General features: G+C 40.5%; 1 protein-coding gene across 7 annotated transcripts in view; it reads left to right on the plus strand.

Annotated features, from left to right (window-relative positions):
* Window positions 1-22,724, plus strand: part of NEK11 (NIMA related kinase 11) — a 283,992-nt gene that overhangs the window by 150,206 nt on the left and 111,062 nt on the right. The gene's annotated exons all lie outside the window — the stretch shown is intronic.

Raw genomic sequence — 22,724 nt, forward strand, 5'->3', positions numbered from 1 at the left:
GAGGTGAGAAAAGAGTCAGAGGCTCTTATTTTCCACCCTAAGCAATTTAGTCTCAGAGTACTGTCTGGTGTGGCTTCCATCACTGAGTTGGTGAGGCCCTGGAATGTTCATATTCCCAAGTGACTTGAGGTTTAACACAAAATCTACAAGGTAGAATGGAATCCCAATCAAGTTTCTATCCAGTTTCATTTCATTTTATGGTTTTCACTCCTTTCAAATTTATTATTGATTTTTCATATCTAGTTTAATATTCTTGATTGATTGATATAGAAGAGGTGGTCTCACCTAATTAAGGTAGTTACTTTAGGTAGGTAGGGCTATTGATCAAATCCATACCCTCACACTAAAATAAAAATGTTTGAATTTAACAAATACCAAATAAAATGAACATCTCCATAGACAAAAGCAGAACAGAAACAAGGATGGTAATGCAATTATGAATTTATATTATGTATACCTTGTTTTTCCTTTTAAGTATGTAATAAAATCAACATGTAGTTTTCAGAACTGTCTTGGCTTGCCTGTGATTCCTTCTGGCTTTCCTTCTGTTCTCTTCTGTGTTTAAAAATGCTTCACTGGCTCTCTTTCTTTTCTAGCGGTGAAGAGCAACCCTTTTTCTAACATCTTTCTCCCTTTCACTTCCACCCTCAATGAAAAAAAAATAAACTATTGTAACAAATATGCATAATCAAGTAAAACAAACATTTGTAAAGCAAGTAAAACATTTGCTGTGTCCAAAATTTTGTCTGATTCTTCACCTTGAGTCTTTCAGGAAATAGGTACCAAGATCCGAATCCTGGTTAGTCACTGCATTAATCAGAATTCTTCAATCTTAGTGGTTTTTCTTTGCCATGTTTCTTCCATATCTTTTCAAACTCTCACTATCCACCAACACAACCACTCAATTTTGGCCAGACTGCTTAAATTACTCAGCCCCAAACACACTGTGCTCATTCCCCTCCCCTCTTCTCCAATTACTCAGATTTCATCTATCTTTCAGTGGTTAACAGATGTTAACTGTGTTATCTATCCTTCAGTGGTTAATACTCATACATGAAGACTTCAAGACATAATTCAAGTCTATTACTTTGTATGATGCTTTCACTGAAAGAATGAAGTCCATGACTTATGTTTCTTTGTCCCTCTTGCATTGTTTACTTAGAGTAGTGCCTTCCATGTGAAGCCCTCCTATCAGCTTTGGGGATCCTTATCCCAGCTTCTACTTGCACTGACAAGTCTCCTCCCCCAGGGGTGGGCTGTATCTCTCCTGTGCTTGGTGTGTTAGTGGTCCTGTGAGGGTTTGGAGATGTGTTTCTCTCATGCTGTTGGCTTAGTTTCTTCATTCCATTGTGTTCCCCCAACATTGATTGCCCATTATCCCTTGAGTATCATTTAACCAATGCCAGTTATTATCTCCTCACTGTTATCAATACCATTGATTAGTACCATAATTAATCAATTAACATCAATCACTTTTTACAAAACTTATATTTTGTTGAAAATATATGACAAAAAATAGAAGTACAAAACACCTCTCTGCCCCACCAAATGGGGGCACACTCTGGCCTGGGAGGGAGTGAGCTCAGACTTAAAGTGGTTGTTACAAAACATTTACCCGGCCAAGTTCACTTCTAAATATGGTCAAAGTCACTCCTTTGCTTGTAGAAACAAGCCTCTTGCTTCTGATACACTGCTGGACAGGGGCAAGCAGGTCACTTGCATCTTTGCTCTCCATCCGGTTCAGCTTCCTGATCCTTCTGACATGGACTCTAGCATCCAAATCATTGGTGTTCTCCCAGCATTCACAAGACTGTTGATGCCATCACCATTCCATCCATCACCAGCACTCCTTCCCCTAAAGCAGGAAAGAATATGGGAACAGATGCAGCAGCAGGGCCATGGGCTTATCACTTCATGTGGACCTCGGTGGGGATAGTAGGCCGCTGGTACCCTCCCTGGCTCTCTCCTCAAAGATTACAGCCATTTCTCACATAAATATAGCCAAGCAGTAATGAGAACAAGGATAAGTCATAGGAGCCTTTTGTACCCATGTACACAGTTCCTACCAAGAAGTCCAATGGAAATGCGTGTAGTAGTAACATAGTAATGGGTGGCGATCATATAATAACTATGTACAATTTGATTTGGAGAGCAGGGCCCTCCATTATGAATCCCTAGATGTAGGCTTTTGAAATTCCGTGTAATCCCAGAACTGACTTTTAATGCAAAAGTCTTCATTGACTAGTCTCTCATCACACATATGATGCAGACTCAACAAACGTTTGTTGATTGATTTAGTTGTTGGTCAAAGGTGACCTGCTAAATTTATACAGAATTGTTGTTGTTGAGTTGTTTCAGTCATGTCTGACTCTTTGTGACCCCATTTAGGGGAATATTTGGAGTGGTTGGCTATCTCCTTCTCCAGCTCATTTTAGAGATGGAGAAACTGAGGCAAACAGGGTTAAGTGACTTGTCCAGGGTCACACAGCTAGTAAGTGTCTGAGGCTGGATTTGAACTTAGGTTTTCCTGGTTCCAGGCCTGGTACTCTATCCACTTCACCACTTAGGTACCACATTTATATAGAAACAGTGCCTTAATAATTGGAATGAGAATTTAACATTTATAATGAATAAATAGTTCTTTGAAGTATTTAAGGAAGTAAGTGATTGACTTTATGTGTTTGAATTAGATAAGTGTTTCTTTTAAAATCCATAATAGATTTTTCCCCCACTAATTTAGACAAGCCTTACCCAGCATGTTGAAAATAGCAAGCTTTCACTCTACCTTTTATAACGTCAAAAGAAATTTCACTGAGATGTGGAATGAAGCAGATGGTTATATTTTCTCAAGTCCACATATACTTTTTAATTAGGGCACCTACTTAAAATCTGTTACAGCTCAGAATTTCCTTGACGCAGAGCATGTGTGAATGTGAATGGTTAGAACTTTTATAATACAACAAGTTACAAAATTTATAAAGTAGGAGTAGAGGCACATACCTGTGATTCCTGCTGCCTGGAAGGCTGGGACTGGGAACTCACTGGAGCTCAGGAAATCTGATGGGGTAGCTGCACTAAGTCTGGTACCATTATGATGAACCCTGGATTGTGAGGCCCTCAGACTGCCTAAGGAAGGTCACCCAAAGTTACTGTGTTTTGCTGTACACTGATCAGGAAAGGATCAGGGCTCTGTAAGTAACGCTCTTCTGCTCATTCAGGCTGAATGAGATAGGGAGATCCCATCTTTTAAAAAAACCTCTCCCTTCCTCTGTCTCTCCTTTTCACTCTGTACGCATAGTATATATGTGTGCCTGCACATGTATATATACATAATTTAAAGCTATTAAAGCCTAAAATTACATTTGGAAGACCACACGCACATACATTTCTTACGTATATGTATGGATATATCCACATCTTTTAAGGGATCATAGTTCTAGCACTGGAAGGGAACTCAGAGGTCCTATTGCCTACCCCTTCATTTGCATCATTTTATGAAGATTTAGTCTTGCCTTCCAGTTAGCTTTGGAGTTATAAATAACCTAGGTAGGATGACTGAGATATTGCTTCAGGGCAGCAATTTTAGAGGAAGCCAAATCCAGAGAAAAATGAAAGCACTTGCAGTGTTTCCACTTTCTAGAAACAACAGAGTTTGGCACCTAGGGAGCATGGATATGTATTTTCTCAATGGCACTCAGGCAGTAGGCTACCAGACAACTTTGAGTGGAAGCCGCTCCTCCCCGACCCCTAGCCCTAACTTGCTCCCCACCCCAGGAACCTCCCCAGCAGACTTGGGACACTGGCCCAGGGTCTCTGTCTCCCTCCACAGGGAGGTCTGTCCCTCCTACCCCTTTTGCAATGACAGAAAGGCTCCCTTTTGCTTGCCTTGGACGTAGATATCTCTAGTTATGACCATGGTTACCTGTACTGGGTAGATTGGGGTGCTAAGAAGTAGGATTTTTGGTTTTTTACCCATTTGAATTAACTTAACAGAGAACAGAATTCTTTTTCAAGACCACAGACTGCAGTCTGATTGGTTACCAGCCATCTCTCACATGTGAGAATGACTTTTATTTCCTTCACTGTATTAACTAATGGTCATAAGTTATGGTAGGAGAATAAATCAACCAAAATTCATATTCCCAACTGAGAAAATAATTCAAGCTTATGTTCCTATAACTGTAGAAAATATTCACTGGTTTTCTTGTTTGGCATTTAGGAAGACTTTCTAGTTTAAAATACAGAGCTTGGCAGGCATACCTATTAATGTGATAATGGAAATAGAGAAATAATAAATTTAGTTATAATAGATTCTGCTATTTTGTAATTATAATAAAATCAGGTGTTTTATCACATTTAGACTTTTGAATTCTTTTCTCCTCTTCATATTCAAAAGGATTTTAATCTAGCAAAAGGGAACCCCGCGGGCACAGAGGAGGGAGACAAGCCATTCCTGGTGTTTTTTATTTATTCAAATTGCTGTTTGTTATGTATTGGACCCTGGAGCCAGGAAAATCTAGATTTGAAACCCCTCTTATGTTAGCTGTATGACCATGGGTCAGTCACTGGATGTCTCTATCTTCTCAGTTTTCTCATCTATAAAATGGTCATAATAGTATCTATCTCATATAAGTATTATGAGAATCAAATGTGATAATGCATATAAGATCCTTAGCCATGTTATCAGAAATGTCACCTGCTATGATTTTCTCCTCTTGTTCATGGGATGCAGAAGAGAGAATGCAAAGTTGCAGCAAAATTGCCAGGTCACAGATCTGGCACTGATTTCACAGATCTGGCATTGGTAAGGAAAAAACTGTGTCCACATAAAGGGGGAACTTGGGTTCTCCTTGAAGTAAACCAAACACAAGATAATCCATTTTATTTGTGTGATACTTTTATGTCCCAGTCTTTGAGAAAGTGGAGCATTGGATTATCATCCCCATTTTACCAATAAAGAAAACTGAGACCCTTTCAGGATGACTTTATCATAGAGTTAGCATCGAGACTCTTAGTCTCCTAAGTATTATTTGAAGGAAAACTATGCTTCCTTTCTACCAGACCGATGAAGCTGGGACATTTGTGCTGTAAGCAGATCTAACTCTCAACCATAACCCTCTGAAGGAAGTAGCACCTCCATTTAGCAGGGCTGGGACCTAGAGTCCTCTGAACACATGTCACCAGCACAAGGGGGCTTCATATGCAAAGGATCTTATTCCCATTAGCCGAGGACAGTTGTTTTTAAATGAATTTTTTAAAATTATGAACTTAACAATTATAAGGAAATGGAAACATTTTAAGACACAAGAGGATAGATGTGATATTGCGGATTTCCTCTGAAAAGTTATCATCAAAGTCTCAGTTTTCTTTTATGAGTGGTTGTTCTCTTTGAGCATCACAAGATATCACTTTCCATTTAGCATAATTAGATTTGTCTGAGATGCTAGCACCAGGCCAGTGAGCTGTCTTGCAAAATTCCATTCCATTCCTTCTACAGGGATGCTAGGGAAGCAGCCTGCTAATTGGTCTCCTTGCCTCTGAGTCTCTCCCTTCCTCCATTTATCCTACATATTTCTGCCAGGTTGAACTATCCTAAACCACCACTTTAATCATATCACTCTCCTTTTCTAAAACCTAAATGGCTCCCTATAGCTTATGGAGTAAACAGAGAGCATTCTAAGTGGAAGAAACCAGATGATGGAGGGAAGGATGGGCGAGGAATAGGACAGAGAATCTGTGTAGGGAGGTCATGGATGACTAGATTGGAAAGGTATGGTTCACTGGGGCCAGATCTTAGATGCAACTGAATGCTTGGTTGAGGAATTTGGACTTCTATAGGAAATGAGGCACTGGAAATTTTTGTGCAAGGGGCTAATATTATCTGCCTCTTACTTTTGGAATATCAATATGGCAGTGGTACACTGGATAGATATTTATTTGGAGAGAAGAACTGAAAGACTAGAGATGAAAAAATGTACTTTTAAAGTAGTACAAACATGAGATAATAAGAGTCTGAACAAGGCTGGTAGCAGCAGGAATAGAAAGGATGGGAGAAATATTGTGTGCTCAAGATTGGCTCCCTCCAAAAGAAATGCACTACCTTTTTTTTTTTTTTTTTGCAGAAGTGGGGGACCATAGGTGTTGAACATTGAACATACTATTAGATTCTGTTCCCTCCTGGCTTTCATGGCTTCTTTCAAGTCTTAGCTACAGTCTCGCCCTTTACTATCTTTCTTAATGTTAGTAGTAGCTTCCCTAGGAGATTCTCTGTAATTTATCAGCTAAATATCTTGTTTACACATAAATGTTTACCTGTTGTTTCCTCCAGGAGATTTTGAGCCTCTTGGGAGCAAGGCCTTTTTTTTTTTTTTGCCTTTCTTTGTACTCCCAGACAATTTGCACAGTCCCTCCAACATAGTAGGCACTTTAGTAAGTGCTTGTTGACTTGACTTGGTTGCTTAGCTTTTCTCTCCCCTCTGATTTTTATTCCTTTGCAAGACATGGCTCCCTGGGAAGGGGAAGAGGATGGCGGAGAAAGGAATGAATCTGGAAATAAAAGTGATCGAAAAATATTTGAGGTTTTGTTTGTTTGTTTACAGAGTAAAAGTAAAGCTTTGCCAGGAGCTAGGGACTCAAAGACACAAAGGAAACAGTCCCTACCTTCACTAAGCTTATAAAAGACTCTTTGGGCTCGCTAATGCAGATTAAACTTAAAAGCATTGGTGCATGCATCTTTTTTTTCCCAGATCAGCCCATTGTTAAACATTTACCAGCGCACTATTGTTGATGCTGCTGAGGTTGGCTGCTATCGCTGCTGCTGCAACTGCTCAGTTAGGTGGTGAAGTGCAGAGAGAAGCCCTGAGTTCAAATCCAGCCTCAGATACTTATTAGTCACGTGACCCTGGGCAAGTCACTTAACCCTGTTTGCCTGAATTTCATCAGGAGCCAGAGAAAGAAATGGCGAACTTCAGAGTGTTTGTGCACACATCTTATTTTTTCCAGAGACCTTGGTTGCTAAACATTTACCAGCACAACCTGTAAATATGACTTGAGCTCAGCAAGGAATGAAGTCATCCCCAGACTGAAGGCTGAGGAGCTGTAGTCTAAAAACAATAGTAGTGATAATAAAAACAGTCATTTTTATTTGACTAACATTTACGTCGTGCTTTCAAGTTTGCAGAGTGCTTTATATCCATTGTCTCATTCTGCTCTGCTCCATGACACTCAGTTTGCTTAAATTCAGAGAGCCATTATTAGGCATATGCTGTGGGCCATGCACTGTGCTAGGAAGAGGTTGGGGAATGGGGGTGGGCCTTGTACAGAGATAAACTTGGTAATTTCTGGGGAGGGGGAAAGAAGGAACACTAACTGCTGGCAGGATGAGGAAAGCCCTTGTGTAAGGAGGAGGGTCACAGATTTGGAGCCAGAGGGTCCCTGAGAGGCCCAACCCCTTCATCTGACAGATCAGTAATTGAGGACCAGAGAGGGTCAGTGACTTGCCTCAGTTTGCCCAGATGTCAGAAGCATAACTTGGACCCACACCCTCTACTTCCAGATCCAGCATTCTTTGCACTCAGTACCCCCTGAACTGAATCTTGAAAGGCCAGTAGGGATTCCAGGGCACAGAAGTAAGGAAGGAGAACATTCCAGGTGTTGGGGATAGCTTCTACATTGGCACAGAGGTATTAGATGGATGATTCTGCCCAGGAAACAACAAATAGGCCCATTTGGATGGAATGTAGAGTAGAAGGGGGAGACTACCTAGAATTCCTTCGGGAAATGGGTGCTGGAGCCATGTTGGGAAGGGCGTTGTTCAATGAGGGGTATCCTGTAGCCACAGCGGGTCCCAGAGGAGCAGAGGAACAAACTGGTCTGACTCTCATTTTAGGAATGTCTGTCAGCTGGGGGCAGGGAAACAAATGAGCAAATTCATCAAGGAAAGAATACTTCCAGAAAACAGTGGCCCAGACGCCCTCCCCAGGGCCAGCTTGTTGCTCTGAGCGCATTGGCTTGAAAGGGAATTGTCACATGACAAAGACATGTGAAGAGGGAGGAGGTGCTCCCACTGGCTATTTATTTTCTCATCTAAATGACTAGCCAGGAATCTCCTCACCCCAGCACGTGGGTGTCATCTCCTACTCAGTGTCCCCAGCTCTTTACCCACAGGGACTGAAACAGCCAGCTTTGGACATCCCAGGACATCTGGCGTTATTTCCCTCCTCATGCTGCCTTGTTAAGCAGATTTTTAATAAACCAGCAAAGGATAATGAAGCAGTGGGAGATAGTCACATGTGGAGAATCTGTAAGGAAAAAACCTCAGTGAGAATTATAAGAGAATGGAAGTGCTAACAAGGCTGGGGACAGGAGGCACCAGGGCCACTGGGGGAGGCATAAGGGCCTGTAAGCTTGCTGAGCTGAGTGGTTTTATACTGTAATCAACTATGCTTTAGTTGTAGATGTATAACGTATATGTATACTTCAGGTGTATACGACCTAGGAGGGGTTTATTTTTGGGGGCAGAAGAGAACCATCCCATTGAAATAACTGCATTAATAATGGACCAGTTAAACAAAATACCTTACGTTAATATTTTGTTTTAAAGTTTATAAAATTCCTCCCTCCCTGACTTCCTTCCATTCTATCTTTCTCTCCTTTCCTTCCTTCCTTCTATCCTTCCTTTCCTTTCTCCTCTTCTCTCCTCTCCTCCCTCCTTCCCTTCCTTCCTTCCTTCTGTCCTTCCTTTCTTCTATCCTTCCTTCCTTTTCTCCTCTCTTCTCCTGTCCTCTCCTCTCCTCCCTCCTTCCCTTCCTTCCTTCTGTCCTTCCTTCCTTCTATCCTTCTAACCTTCCTTTCCTTTCTCCTCTTTTCTCCTCTCCTCCCTCCTTCCCTTCCTTCCTTCTGTCCTTCCTTTCTTCTGTCCTTCCTTTCCTTTCTCCTCTCCTCTCCTGTCCTCTCCTCTTCTCCCTCCTTCCCTTCTTTCCTTCCTTCCTTCCTTCCTTCCTTCCTCCCTTCCTTCCTTCCTTCCTTATTCCCTCTCTCTCTTCCTTCTCTTCTCTTTTCTTCTCTCTCTTCCCCTTCTCCATGCTGCTTCTTTCATTTTCATCTGTCTCTCTCTTTCTCTCTAACTTTCTCTGTCTCTCCTTTTCACTTTGTAACCCAGTCACAAAATGCCATCTATTTCACTCCTGAGTCTGCTAGGCACAGCAGTTCCTACATCATCCTGGGAGCTTAAATGAGATGTAAATTATTTGATAAATGTCTCTGTGTTACTATTCAACTCTTTGGGGGGTTGGTGGGATGGAGAAGCCTCCAGGGAGCTGTATTTGCAACAAATGCAATTGATGCATCAAAGACCAGTTGATTTTCACCTTCTGCTGCTGCTGAAATAAAAATGTCAGACTTTGCCAAATGCATTCCTGCCTCTGTGACATGAGGTTGCCAGACGTCTTTTTAGATCAATTGTTTTACATCAGCAGTCACAAATTAGACCCATTGCTATGTGTCAGCTTCTATAGCCATTTTCTTACCTCCTGTGTTCCTGTAGCTTTAAAAAAAAAAAGTGGTCCCTTGGGAAGTGCTGCATTCTTCTTTTATTTGAATAACCTATGTGGAAAATTGGGTTTATCTGTCAACAGTGCATAATATTCTAATGGGATAAACACAACTCTAAATTAATAAACAAAGAGCAGACAGTCTTCAATTTATAATCCTTTTCATTCTTGCACCTGTCAAATTGGAAAGATTTACTGGATGGGTGGAAATTTCTAGAGTCTTTTTTTCTGCAGTTTCTTGTTTATATGGAGCCTTGAGGTAGCATATGTACCATTTCTATAATGTGCTTCTTGTCCTCCATGCTTTAAAATGGTTGCTTTCTTTTCAGTTAGTGAGGTAAGATAATGGCAAGACCTTGTCTACAATTACATTTTGACTGGCATTCCCTTATAATGCTAAATAACTGAAAAACAAGAATAAGAGGGTTTTACACTGTTTTCTCTGCATTCTGTGTGGAGTTTTTGTTTCATTTCGGTTAAGTGGACATATGGCTAGAAAGTTGACCTTGAAGCCAAGAAGCCTTGGATCAGTCATATGCTGGCTTTGTGACCCTGACCAAAGCCTCCCACTGCTTTAGGTAATTCACTAAATTCTAGAAAAGTTGTGGAGCTGCTCGAGGTTGCTAGTGGAAATTTCCTCACTTGAGAATTCCTTATACCAGTGAATTCATAGATCCACACAGCCCTCTCTCTATCCTTTAAAAATCCACAAACCTTCATCATTCTTTCCTTCTCTCCAGAAAACTTTTTTTTTCTGGAAATCACTCTGTATTTCTTCTGTTCTCTCTCTCTCTGTCTCTCTCTCTCTGTCTCTCTCTCTGTCTCTCTGTCTCTCTCTCTCTCTCTCTCTCTCTCTGGGGGTGGGAGGGGAGGGCATTATAAAATGCTATAAAAATAAAACTCTTCTTGCAGAGCAAGAAAAATAGCACCACTTAGACAACGACAGATCAGGAAAGAAGATGATCAATTTCTGTGCTTAATAGCTGGATTTAGCCCGGTTACAAACCATAATGTTCAGTCCTTTTTCAGTCATGTTTTGACTCTTACTGGCCCCATTTGAGGTTTTCTTGGCAAAGATATAGGAACAGTTTGCTATCTTCTTCTCCAGCTCATTTTACCAATTAGTATACCAAAGCTGTAAACAGGGTTAAATTACTTGTCTAGCATCACACAGCTATTAAGTATCTGAAGCCAGATTTGAACTCAGGAAGCCAGTCTTCCTGACTCCAAGCCTGGCATTCTGTCCATCATGCCACCTAGCTGCTCCACAAACCATATTAGCAAATGGTAAATTTTCTCTTCTTTTGAACCCTGTTTTGGAAATGCTCAAAGGATTCTCCATATATCATTTCATCAATTCTCAAGACTTTATGCCTCCTAGGGAGATTGGAAAGAAAATAATAGATATTGTATCTCCATTTTTAAAATGACAAAACTGAAGGGTTGGTTTGTTGGAGTAATCTGTAGGGGCTTGGAAAAATAAAACTCAGGTAATCTTTGAATCAGGTTCAATCCTCTGTCAGCCTCTTTTCCCCCAAGGCTTATTTTCCAAAGCTACTAGGAGAGATTCTTAATTAGAAAGTACCATATGCCATATTGACTCAAAACATTTTTCTATTCACCTCAACAACTGGGTTTGTATAGAAACTGACATTTTAAAGTCTTAAAAGTACAGTGAAGCTTCTGATTACTCTGGGCTTCAAATAGTCACAAAATCTCATCCTTGGAAGGGACCTCAGTGGTGGGTTACTTCTATCCCTTAACTAAATAAGAGTCCCCTCCATAACATGCCCTGAAAAGCAGTCCAGCAGAAGAATAAGAGGAGCTGTCTCATTTTGGTCTTCATATTTCCTAGCTGGAAATGTATCTAGTAGGTTCTTAATATCCATCAAAGTAAATTAATTTAGTCATCTGGCCTTTGCCAGAAGACCTCTGTCAAGGGGGGCTGTTCCCTCCTAAGGCAACCTGTTCAACTTTGAGATGACATCAAGTCTACATCACTGGCTCTTAGAAAGGAAGCATGGTAGAGTAAAGAGGGTGTTGGACCTTTTGCTTAATTTACTTACTTTCATTACAATGGTTTTATGTTCTGGGCACACTATTAAGCACGTTGATGTTGCTGGGGAAGTTGACTTTTAAGGAGAAGAGAGTTTCCCAGGTGCTTTCTTTCCCTTCATAGAAATTTATAGTAGATTTAACCTTACTAGAAGTTGAAAAACCTAAAGCATGAAATGATATGATCCTATTGAGTTGATGCTACATAATTCCTGACTGTCATCGAGGTGGGTGACTTGCCTCTGTTATTTATGCAAAAATTTCGGTGCTCAGTGTTGTAGAATCAAAGACTGATGGAGTTGGGAATGACGCCAGATAGAGGTCATCTAGACCAACCCTCACACCACCACCATCGTTATCATCATCTTCATCTTAATCATCGTCGTTATAATAGCTAGCATTTCTATAGTGCTATCTACTTTCCACTGCACTATTTGACTAGAGTGAAGCATGTCGCTGTGGCATAGCAATCCAACCTCTGAGAACAGGGAAACCTGAAAAGGAATCGAATTAGGATTGACTAAAACACTTATCTGGTTGTTCAAAAAATGGAAAATATAACCCTTGACTTTCAAAACAGGTTTTTTCCCCTCCCTCAATTTTTCTTGCTTGTTCAGTTTCCCTTAATGAATGATGCAGTACTAACCTTGCTGCTCCCAATGTCACCAAATGACCTTTTCAGTAATTGGCTCTCCTGAGGCAAAAGGGAAATGGTTTTCTGTTACTTGCTGAGTCTCCATGTCCTGTACCTGATGGATTCTATCATCGTACTACCTGGCTTTGTGTTAAACATTGTTCCAAAAGTTCGCTGAATGCTGGGCACTCAATTAACACATGAAATAAATTTATGCTGATGCCTGGTACAGCAGACCGTGATCATCAGCTAACATGGGAATGTTACAATATGTGGAAACACCTTTCTGTTCTTGGCTTTGAATGAAAGGAACAGGCCAAGTGATTCCCTAAACCGGGCTTCTGATCCATTGGGAAGCAGCCTGAGTTAGATTCAGTTCCAAACATAATTAGGAGTTAGATCATCTTTGACATTAATAGTTTCCTCCAGTAAAGAACCAAATCTTATAGTTAGATTTTTTCCCCTCCCTGTTCTCAGTTCTTTAAGGTTGAAAAACCAGGGAATTGAATATCCAGAGACCTACGTTCCATTCCTAGCTCTGATAGAGAATCATTGTGTGATCTTAATATATATATAACAAAGACAGAAAGTTACTGGTAATGAGGAAACCTACACATTTTCCTCATTAGTGTAATTGGAAGAGAAGCTAAGCCCTTGTTTGTTGATTGATTAATTGTTTACTGAAGGTTTCCCCTGTGGGGATGTATTTTCTTATCCACCACAGGAAAAAGCAAATATTGCCTGTGCAATTCTCTGAAAATAGGCTCTTAACTTGAGGTCACTGAAATTGTTATTTTGGGTTTTTTTTGCCTGTTTGGTTTTTCAATTTTAATAATTATTTCACTCTACAGTACTGTATATTATAAATGGTATAGTGCAATTCAATACTGTATATTGTAATTCAATACTCTTGTTTCCTTAGTAATCTCATAATTTTTCAAACTGCAGATGGTTGAGGGGAGGGTCTACAAAAAGAATAATAATTATTGTAAAAGTAGTTAACATTTATTTAGTGCTCAGTATATGCCGGGCAGCACGCTTTACGGTTATTATTTCATTGGATCCTCGCAACAACCCTGAGAGCTAAGTGCTGTTATTATCCTCATCATACAGATGAGGACACAGATGTAAACAGGGGTTAAGTGACTTACCCCAGCTGGCCATGTCTCTGTTGTTTCCTATACTCCATCAGACTTCATCATGCCCCTGCACCAGGGACCCTCCCTCCCCTATCTACGTGTTGTCTTCCCCAATCACAGTGTGAACTTTTTGGAGTCAGGGACTGTCTTACTTTTCCTTGTCTCCCCAATGCTTGACATAGTGCCCAACACACAGTAGGTGCTTAATAAATATTTTTTGACTGACAGCTAACAGTCATTCAGTAAGCACTTATAAGTACCGTACTGTGTGCCAGATACTATTGCTAGTTAGTGGGCAGACAAATAATGCATCCCTGTTTGGTAGAGAGACAGCTGGGATGTGTTCAAGTGTATACAGAATAAAGATAAGGAGAATATTTTGAGATGGAGGGTACTAGTAGTTGAGGAATTAAAAAAAGATTTCATGTAGAAGATAACCTTTATGCTGTATCTTCAAAGGAGGGAGTCTGCGATGCATCCGTGAGGAGAGAGAGGCCTCCCCAGCATGGGCAATGGTGAAATTTGGGGAAAGAAACTGGAGACTTTAGGAGGGTTGGTTGTACCTTCATCACTAATGCTGATGCAAGTTGGGGGCTTCAGACTTAGCAAGTGAAGAGTTAGAAGAAGATGGTATCTGAGAATGGGATATAGATTTCTGAAGCAGGGTTTAAAATATAGACCTAAGGATCTCTTTCTCAGGGATGGAGCACAGTGCTGAGGGTCAGTGAAAACATATTTGTCCATAGTCTGCTAACCTGAGCAAGAGGATTGATTGGGTAGAAGGAGCTGCCACCATCTATCAGCCAAGCCAGGGTCTATGAAGCTTGGTATTGAGGAAGAAGACTGTCAGTAGAGAGGAGCAGTCCTTGAACTCAAATACCAATGGAAATTCATTCATTATTTTAATAAACCTTTGTTATGCATAAAGTATGGGGAACAAAGGGAACTGGACAAATTTGATCAATATTTATCACTGAGATAAGACTCATGACTGGAATATGTCAATGGAAAGTTCATCTTTTCTTCTGATTTGGACATAGTCTCAGTTTAGGAGAACTTGACTTTTTACAATCAAATAAAAGTGAGCTGCTGGTTTGAAATAGTGAGGGTCTAGATTTAGGTCTTTTTCATTCCTGAGTACATCTGGGACAGACAGTACAGTTGAACAAAGGGCCAGGCCCCGAGTTGAACAGGAGGAGAGCAGTCTGGATTTGGATTGTCTTTAGAAAATTATAAAACTCTCTTAGTTTGCATTAAAGGGAGTGGGAAGGGAGCTCCCACGTTCCCGGGGAGGGCTGCTGTGTACTGAAGACATCTTCAAAAGACTCATTTGGGGTATACATAGGGAAGTCTTTTTTCCTGCAGTTTCTTCCATTGTCTAGAACTGAGGCCACATGATCTGACAAAACGTAGGTGGTTCTGAGAAAATGATCCCTGGAGCAGTAACACAAAGGAAACAGAATGTGGCCTCCTGGTGTTGGTGAGAGCATTGTGCTCCCCTGTCTTACCTCACTGCAAATGCTAGAGTTCTGGGGTGAGTCCAGAGCTCAGAGAGGAGTGAATGCTGCAAACAGACAGTACTTTGGAGGAGGAAGAAGAGGATGATGATGATGATGATTTTTCACTATAAACTCCCCTGAGAGAGAAAGAGATATCATAGTGCCATATATCTAGCTCTGGAAGGGACCTTAGAGTCCATCTGTGGAGTTCAGGGATTTATAATCTGGGGTCCATGGACTCTTTATATGGATGAATTTTAGAAGGTCCATGAATTTGAAAGAAAGAAACATTCCTGTATTGAGCACCCATTATGTGCCGGATATTGTGCTAAGCTCTTTATAAATATTTCCTCACTTGATCCTCACAACAATTTTAGGAGGTTGGTGCTGTTAATCCATCTTTTGCACTTGAGAAAACTGAATCATATGGAGGTTAAGTGGCTTGCCCAGGGTCACACAGCTAATAAGTGTCTGAGGTCACATTTGAACTCAGGTCTTGAGGGGTGGCAGGAGGGGCAGTGATAATTGGGAAACTCCTATTTTGGCTTTTGGATGTCTCTTCTCAGGCCTTGAGTGAAGTAGTATAGATGCCCAACTAAAACTTCTCGAGGTATCAGTTTCTTCTTCTACCAGGAGTCTAGATAAGCTCCCTAAGGTCTGTTTTCATACAATATTCCAAGACTATACTCCTTAAAATTACTCCTATGAGGTATTGATGAAGCCATGAAAAAAAAAGCCATAATTCAGTCCCAAGTTGTAGGATTAAAGTTTGTTAGAATGCATTTTTGTTTAAAACAAATGAATGGTTCTGGGACTCCACTTATGGTCATATCAAGAGATGATCTTGGCATCATAGATTTAAAGCAGTAAGGAACCTCAGAAGTGGAATTTACGCGACCAATACCTCCCTGTGATAATCAAAATAGAATCTTTTGCTGTTTTTGTTTAGTATAATCAGGCGCCTCTGATTGAATCTTGCCTTTATCAATCAAGAGTGTTTACAAGGAGTAAAGTATAGAAACAAGAGTTTCTTTAACTAGAAACAACGTATGTATTTATATTGTTAATTACTTTAATGTGACTAAAGATCTTTCCTACCCATTGATGGGCCTGCCCATTGTGGGAAGCTTGATTAGGGGAGTTGTTTTGTAGAAGGGTCCCAAGTACCTTTTGTTTTTACTATTGAGGCACTGGGTCAAAGGGTTGTAATGCCCTCTGGCTCTAAAACAAGGTATAAATACTCTTGAGTTGAGGTTTTACTTTGGGGGCTTAGTTTTTGCAAGAAAGTTTGAGGGCCAGAGGAGGACTCTGGGAAGCTGCGAAGGAGCCCCCAGCTTTGAGAACCCAGATGTCATGCTTCCCTCTCTAGTAACTGTGGTCAGACAGTTGGGGTCCAACTGTCTGTTGAATTCAGGCAGAGGAAGCCATGTCTGTTGATCTTTTCATTTCTCTGTATTTTCTTTGAAATTCAGGGTGCTGACTCCCCTGAACTAACTGAATGATATATGTGCTTGGCTAAAGGAATGATACTTGTGCTTGATTAAAGGGATTGATAACCCCTCAAAAGTTGCCTTTTCTTTTATGAATGTAGATCTAAGAACCTGTGATAGCAGGCCCCCTGTGTATGTTGGGGTGCTTACTGTTACACTCCCCTCCCTGATTTTACAGATGAGAATAGGACAAAATGAGTTGCATTCAGGTTCATGGACTTGCCCAAAGTCTCACAAGTAATAAATGACAACAGCAGTATTTGAACCCAGGTCCTTTCATCTGCTTCCATTGGACCAATCAAACCTATACATCTTTTTAATGCTACTTTTCTTCTCAACACATAGTGATTGGAAATACTAGAAATTGTTTCATTCTCAGATTTCTGGACCCATGCCCCCCCCATGGTACCCAATGCTATTGGTCCTCTTTGAGAAGGAAGGACAAACCACGACAAGAAATAGATGCACCAGATGCCCAGGGATCCCTTCATGCCAAACCATCATCAGAGCAACTCCTAGAAGAAAATGTACTTAAGTGGGAGCAATAAATACAGTCTTTTTCTGTTGAAACCTCTATTTGCTAAATTCTTACACATCTCTAGCTGCCACACCTATATCAAACTATAAACTATAAGTTAGTGCTGTGACCTTTTCCAAAATAAACCTTCTATACCAGGGCTAAAATTAATCACACTGATTAGCTTAACCTACAGAAGTCACACATGAGACTGTGAAAAGAAACATCTCCTTAGTTAAAATGCATATTCATGACCCTTTCTCTATGTAGGACTAAATTAAGTACTGTTCATTACTTTTTTTTTAATAATTAGGACAAGTTCTCATGTAAGTTACCAGAAGGGGTATCTGCGTTTGAACAAATGTACTCAAATACTCTTTTGTATATAGATCTGAAAACTGCCTGGATATGACTACTACATGGCATTCCTGGGTTTGCCGTCTGACCCCCAAGGAGAACAAAATTAAACCCTCTTCTACATGTTGGAACTTGGAGATAATTCTTAGAGATAACTTCCTGTCTTCTTTCCTTCCAAAATAGACATCTCCATTTCCTTCAAATGATTTTTAGAATGACATGACTTTGAGTCCCTTCATTGTCTTGGTCATGTACCTGTAGACTCATTCCAACTTGTTAACGACCCTTCTACAATGCAGTGCTCAAAATGGAACATGATATTCCAGATATTGTTTGACTAGGGTATGAAATAGAAGGAATATCTCTTCTTGCCCACCAGGCTGCCATCTTGGTATGGTTTTTTCTGGGACAAGAAAGAGAAATTTTTATGCCTTTTACCACCCTGGAATTCCCCTTATCCTTCCAGAGAACTTGAGATTTGACCTTCAGAAGGTCCAACTTCTCCTTGTATGGAAAGAACACCATGGCTGTCATAAAGAGAAACAGCATGGCATACTGGATAGAGATTTGGCCCCACGGTTGGGAATATATGGGTTTAAGTCCCATCTCTAATCAATATTGACTATCCTTCAGTGTTCTAGACTACTCTTTAAGACTATATTGCAAAGAAAGTGATGACCTTTGTCAGCAGAGTCTGCTCATTTAGTACTTTCTTCCATTGATGAATTTCCAGGACAAGCCTTCTCTTCCCTGTCCTATTACAATAGCTCTAACTGGTCCAAAGATCTTTAGTTCTTTTTCTCTGTCATATTGTTCTACCTTCCAGCCTCTTGATACTAATTTGGATTCTTCTTTCTCTCCTTCAGGTCTTTAGATTCTTTGTGTCTCTCATGGAACCTCTCTTCCATTTGGCTGGCGAAACCTCAGTTGTTTGTTTTTTTCTCCACACTTGAGGGTGGGGGGCTACATATTAGCTAAGCTTTGTATTTTTCCAGCACCTAGGACAGTGCTCAGCACAGTTTAAAAAACATTAAAAACATTTGTTAAATTGAATTGGATTACTCTTTCAGGGTTAAGACAGTAGCATGAAAGATTGTACAGGAGGTCATCTCTCTAAATGTATTCCAGCAAAAATCCAAAAAGGGCACCAGATCAAATAATGATCAAGAAAGACAGGCAGGGGAAGGGCAAAGATGCCTCTGTTGGTGGTTCTTCCCCACTCAGAACAGGACAGCCCAAGAACCATGACCAAATTCTGCATACAATAAGCATTTTCTCCTATAAAATGGGATTATTGCCTCCCCTCCTAAAGGCAGATGGATAGACCAGATGATCTTTTGAGATCACTTTCATCTCTAAGCCCTAAAATGAAATGATTCCATAGAATAGTATAGCTCTCTATTCCTGTCCCTCAAGTACACTGCCAAGGATTGAGTTTGTAAATAAGCCTCTTACATTGCCAAAGAATTTAAATTGCTATTAAAGCACCATGAGTCCATGATCTCATCTCTCCTTTTGTTCCCTGGCTACATTTCCTAATTAACATCACTTAGTGTAAACCAGAGCATGTTCATCAAGTTGTTTATTTCTTAATAGGAAGATCACCTGGTGAGCCAAATGGGATTCCTCTCCGTGTAAACCCTGGGGCCATCACTGCCCTCTTCCCCCCCCTACCTCCTGGAAACATTTGTCTCTCACTAGCAGCCACACTCTACAGAGGCGCCAGCTGGAGGCAGTCATGAGGCAGACAGAATACACTCTCTGCCAACAAGGAATCTTCTGCTGCCAATCTAGGTAGTCAGTACTAAGACAAGAGCTTAGGAATCACCCACTCTGGGATAGCAGAATGCAGAAAATGGGTCATTCCTCGCCCATATACTTCATTTTTTCATTGCACCCACCATCAATATCATCAGTTTGGTCTGGACCTGGGACAATGATGCTGTTGCTGCTACTGATGATGATGATGATGATAGACCTTTACATCAAAATGCTTTAAAAATTTCCAAAATGCTTTCCCAGATGCCAGGGAGATCCAAACCTATGATTTCATCAGTATAGGGAACTCTTACCTTGGAGAACTTCTGCCATGTAGAGTTGTAGATACTTACCTAGGGGCACTGGGAGATTGAGAGATGTCCCCAGGGCCATATAGCCAGTGGAACCCCTGTCAGACGTGAAGCCTGAACCTTTTTTACCTTACGCCTGGCCTTCCATGCACTATGTACTGTGCTATCTCTTGAGATGTGTCCTACAGTTTCCATATTACCATTTGGCAGATGAGACTTATGATTTGTGCAATTAGTCCTAGAGGTAGTATTTTAACCAAGTTTCTAGATTCCAGGACCAGCACTCTATGTTACTACATTACTCCTAATAATAGCTGACCTTTATGCTCTGCTAGGGCAGCTAGGTGGTGACATAATGTGTAGAACGCCGGGTCTGGAGTCAGGAAGACTCGTCTTCTTGAGTTGAAATCTGGCCTTGGACACTATAAGTCACTTAACTATGTTATCTCATTTTCCTCATCTGTAAAATGAGCTGGAGAAGGAAGTGGAAATAGAGTCATCAACAGTCAGACATGACTGAAACAACTGAACAACAACATATAATGCTTTAAGAGGCAAAGACATGGCAGAGTAGACAGAATTTTGGGCCTGAATTTGGGAATAACTGAGTTCAAATCTGAACTCAGACACTTGTTAGCTGTGTGACCCTGCTAGCTGTAGACCTTTATCTACCTCAGTTTCCTTAACTGTTAAATGGGGGTGATGATGACGATGATGATGATGATAATGATGATGATGATGGTGGTGGTGACGACAATGACAATGACGATGATGACGATGATGACGACGATGACAATAATGATGGTGGTGATGGTGATGATGATGATGATGACAACCACAATGATGATAATGATGATGACGATGACAACAATGATGATGGTGGTGGTGATGATGATGATGATGATGATAATGATGGTGGTGATGAAGATGATGATGATAATGATGATGATGATGGTGGTGGTGGTGATGACGACGACGACGATGATGACGATAATGATGATGGTGGTGGTGGTGATGATGATGATGATGATGGTAGTGGTGGTGATGATGACAATGACAATGATGGTGATGACGATGACGATGATGATGATGGCGACGATGGTGATGATAATGACACCTGCCTCCCAGGTTTGTGGTGAGGCTCAAATAAGATAATATTTGTAAAGCACATAGGACACTGCCTGGCATATAGGAAAATTTTAATAAATGATTGCTTCTTTCCTTTTAAGTTTTACAAAGGGCTTTACAAATATTATCTTATCCTCACAACAGTCTTGTGAGGTGGGTACTATAATTATTCCCATTTTACAAATGAAGAAACTGAAGCAGACAGTGATTCAATTAAGAGGGGTTAAGATGGTGGCATGAAAGATTGTACAGAATTTGCTTGACAAGCTATGAAGTGTCTGAGGCCAGATTTGAACTCAGTCATCTTGACTCCAGATCCAGCTTTGGTTTACTGAGCTGCCTCTGAGTTTAGATATTTTTAAATATTTTAGATATTTTTCTATACTCTTACTGAGGTAAAGCCCTTGCTAAAATCAATGCTGACCTCTCTTTATTTGTTCAAAATAGGTCATATGAACCCTGACAGTCTTTTTTAAAAAATAATTTGAAGGTTTAGAATTTGTGAATACTCCATTTTATATGAGCTAGTAAGTGAATCTTGGTTTTTTTTTTTTTAATATATAATGAGTGCTTTAATGGATGGCTGATGAATGAGTGAATGAAAAGGAAATTATAAAGTTCTAGCATATCTAGAGCTCTGGGCAGACTGCAGTGATGAAATCAAACACAGTCCCTATCCTCAAAGAAACTTCAAGAGAGTAAAGGTGAAAGGCGTGCACCAGTAACTAAATCACAGATTCCAATGTGCCAAGCATCTAGGAGAGATTCCCCAAGAAGAGCATTTTCTAGGTAGAGGAGAGTGAGATTAGAGAAAGCAATGTGGAAGAAGTGTGGTTTCCCCAAGGTGATCTAGCCTGCTCCGTGCCTTCCCTTGTCTAACTAGCAGAAAGAGGAAGGGACCTGAGAGACTTCTCAGTTCACAGATGAGAAAATGGCGCCCCACACTGGTGCCTTCCCTGATCATTGTGTCCTCTTTATCCTAGTTATACTTGCTTTGTATATATTTGCTAGTACATTGTCTCCCCCGTTAGATTGTAAGGTCCTCAAGGGCAGAGAAGTGCCTTTTGCCCCTTTTTGTATCCCCAGTGCTTGGCACATAATAGGTGTATAATAAATGTGTATTGAATTGAAGTGACACATTCCCATGCCCACAGGCAGTAAGTGGCGTAGTCAGGATTTAAATCCAGGCCAAAACTCTGAATTTAGTGCTCTTTTTACTGCCGCCATACTGCATCCGTCATTTGTGATGATGTGGAATTCTCTGGCAGAATGAATTTGGGAAACTTTAATCCGTTCCCCCAGTCAAGAAAGCTTCTGTACTCATCCTTGACATTGGGTAATTCACTTCCCCCCTCAGGACCTCAGTTTCCCTATCTGTAAAATGAAAGGATTGAACTAGATGGTCTCAGCTTTCTTCCAGCTCAATATCTGTGACCTTAGGATCTTAAGTTGCCTTGGTTTCCTCATCTATAACGTTAGGCATGTGAAGTAGATGTCTCCTCAGGTTCCCACCAACACTAGATCTAAAATAGTTTAATCGTCACAAAGTGTGCCCAGTTGTCCACATTCAGGGCTCTGGGGACTGCCTTGACTGTTTAGTAAAGATTTTCTCTTCAAACACCTTCCTCAGTATATTATAGGGCCTTTAGCAAGGGCCATGAATTAGCATCAGTGACAGGGCTTGGGTCTCTGACCCCTTCTCCCTCTAAGCTATCATTTTGCACTTCCCACTTCTATGTAATCATACTATCCTGTCCCTCTAAGCAGACAGAGAAAAAAAAATCTCTTGGTGGATGCAGAGTTTCTCTCCTCCCCCTCCCAGGCTAAAAAGATCAATACAAGATTTTTTTTTTTATCTAAAGGTTTAGTTTTATTGTACAGAACTTGGGAAACCCTTTTTCAAAAGTATTAATTTGAATGTTAGTACTTTTTCAGGAAGAATTTTTTTAAAGGGCAAAACTAATCTGCTGAATTTCCCACATTTCAAGTCATTTATTCTCTATGCTTAGCAAATATTAATTAGTTCTGACATTATTATTAGCTGTGGAGAGAGAGAGAAAAAGAGAGAGACAATCCAATTTTATGGTAAAAGCAAAGTCTAGAGAGCTAGGTGAGCCTGACATTCTCACAGGATGTGTGCCGGGAGACTCATTGGGTGACCTTGATTCATGTCTTTGACCTAAGGGCTCCTGGGTGATAGAGTTGGAAAAAAACATCATACATCTAGTGCTAAAAAAGATCTCAAAGGCCTTGTAGTTCGTAAGTAATCATTTTTAAACATTTAC

The sequence above is a fragment of the Notamacropus eugenii genome, chromosome 3 (genome assembly GCF_028372415.1).
Source record: "Notamacropus eugenii isolate mMacEug1 chromosome 3, mMacEug1.pri_v2, whole genome shotgun sequence".
NCBI classification, from domain to species: Eukaryota; Metazoa; Chordata; class Mammalia; order Diprotodontia; family Macropodidae; genus Notamacropus; species Notamacropus eugenii.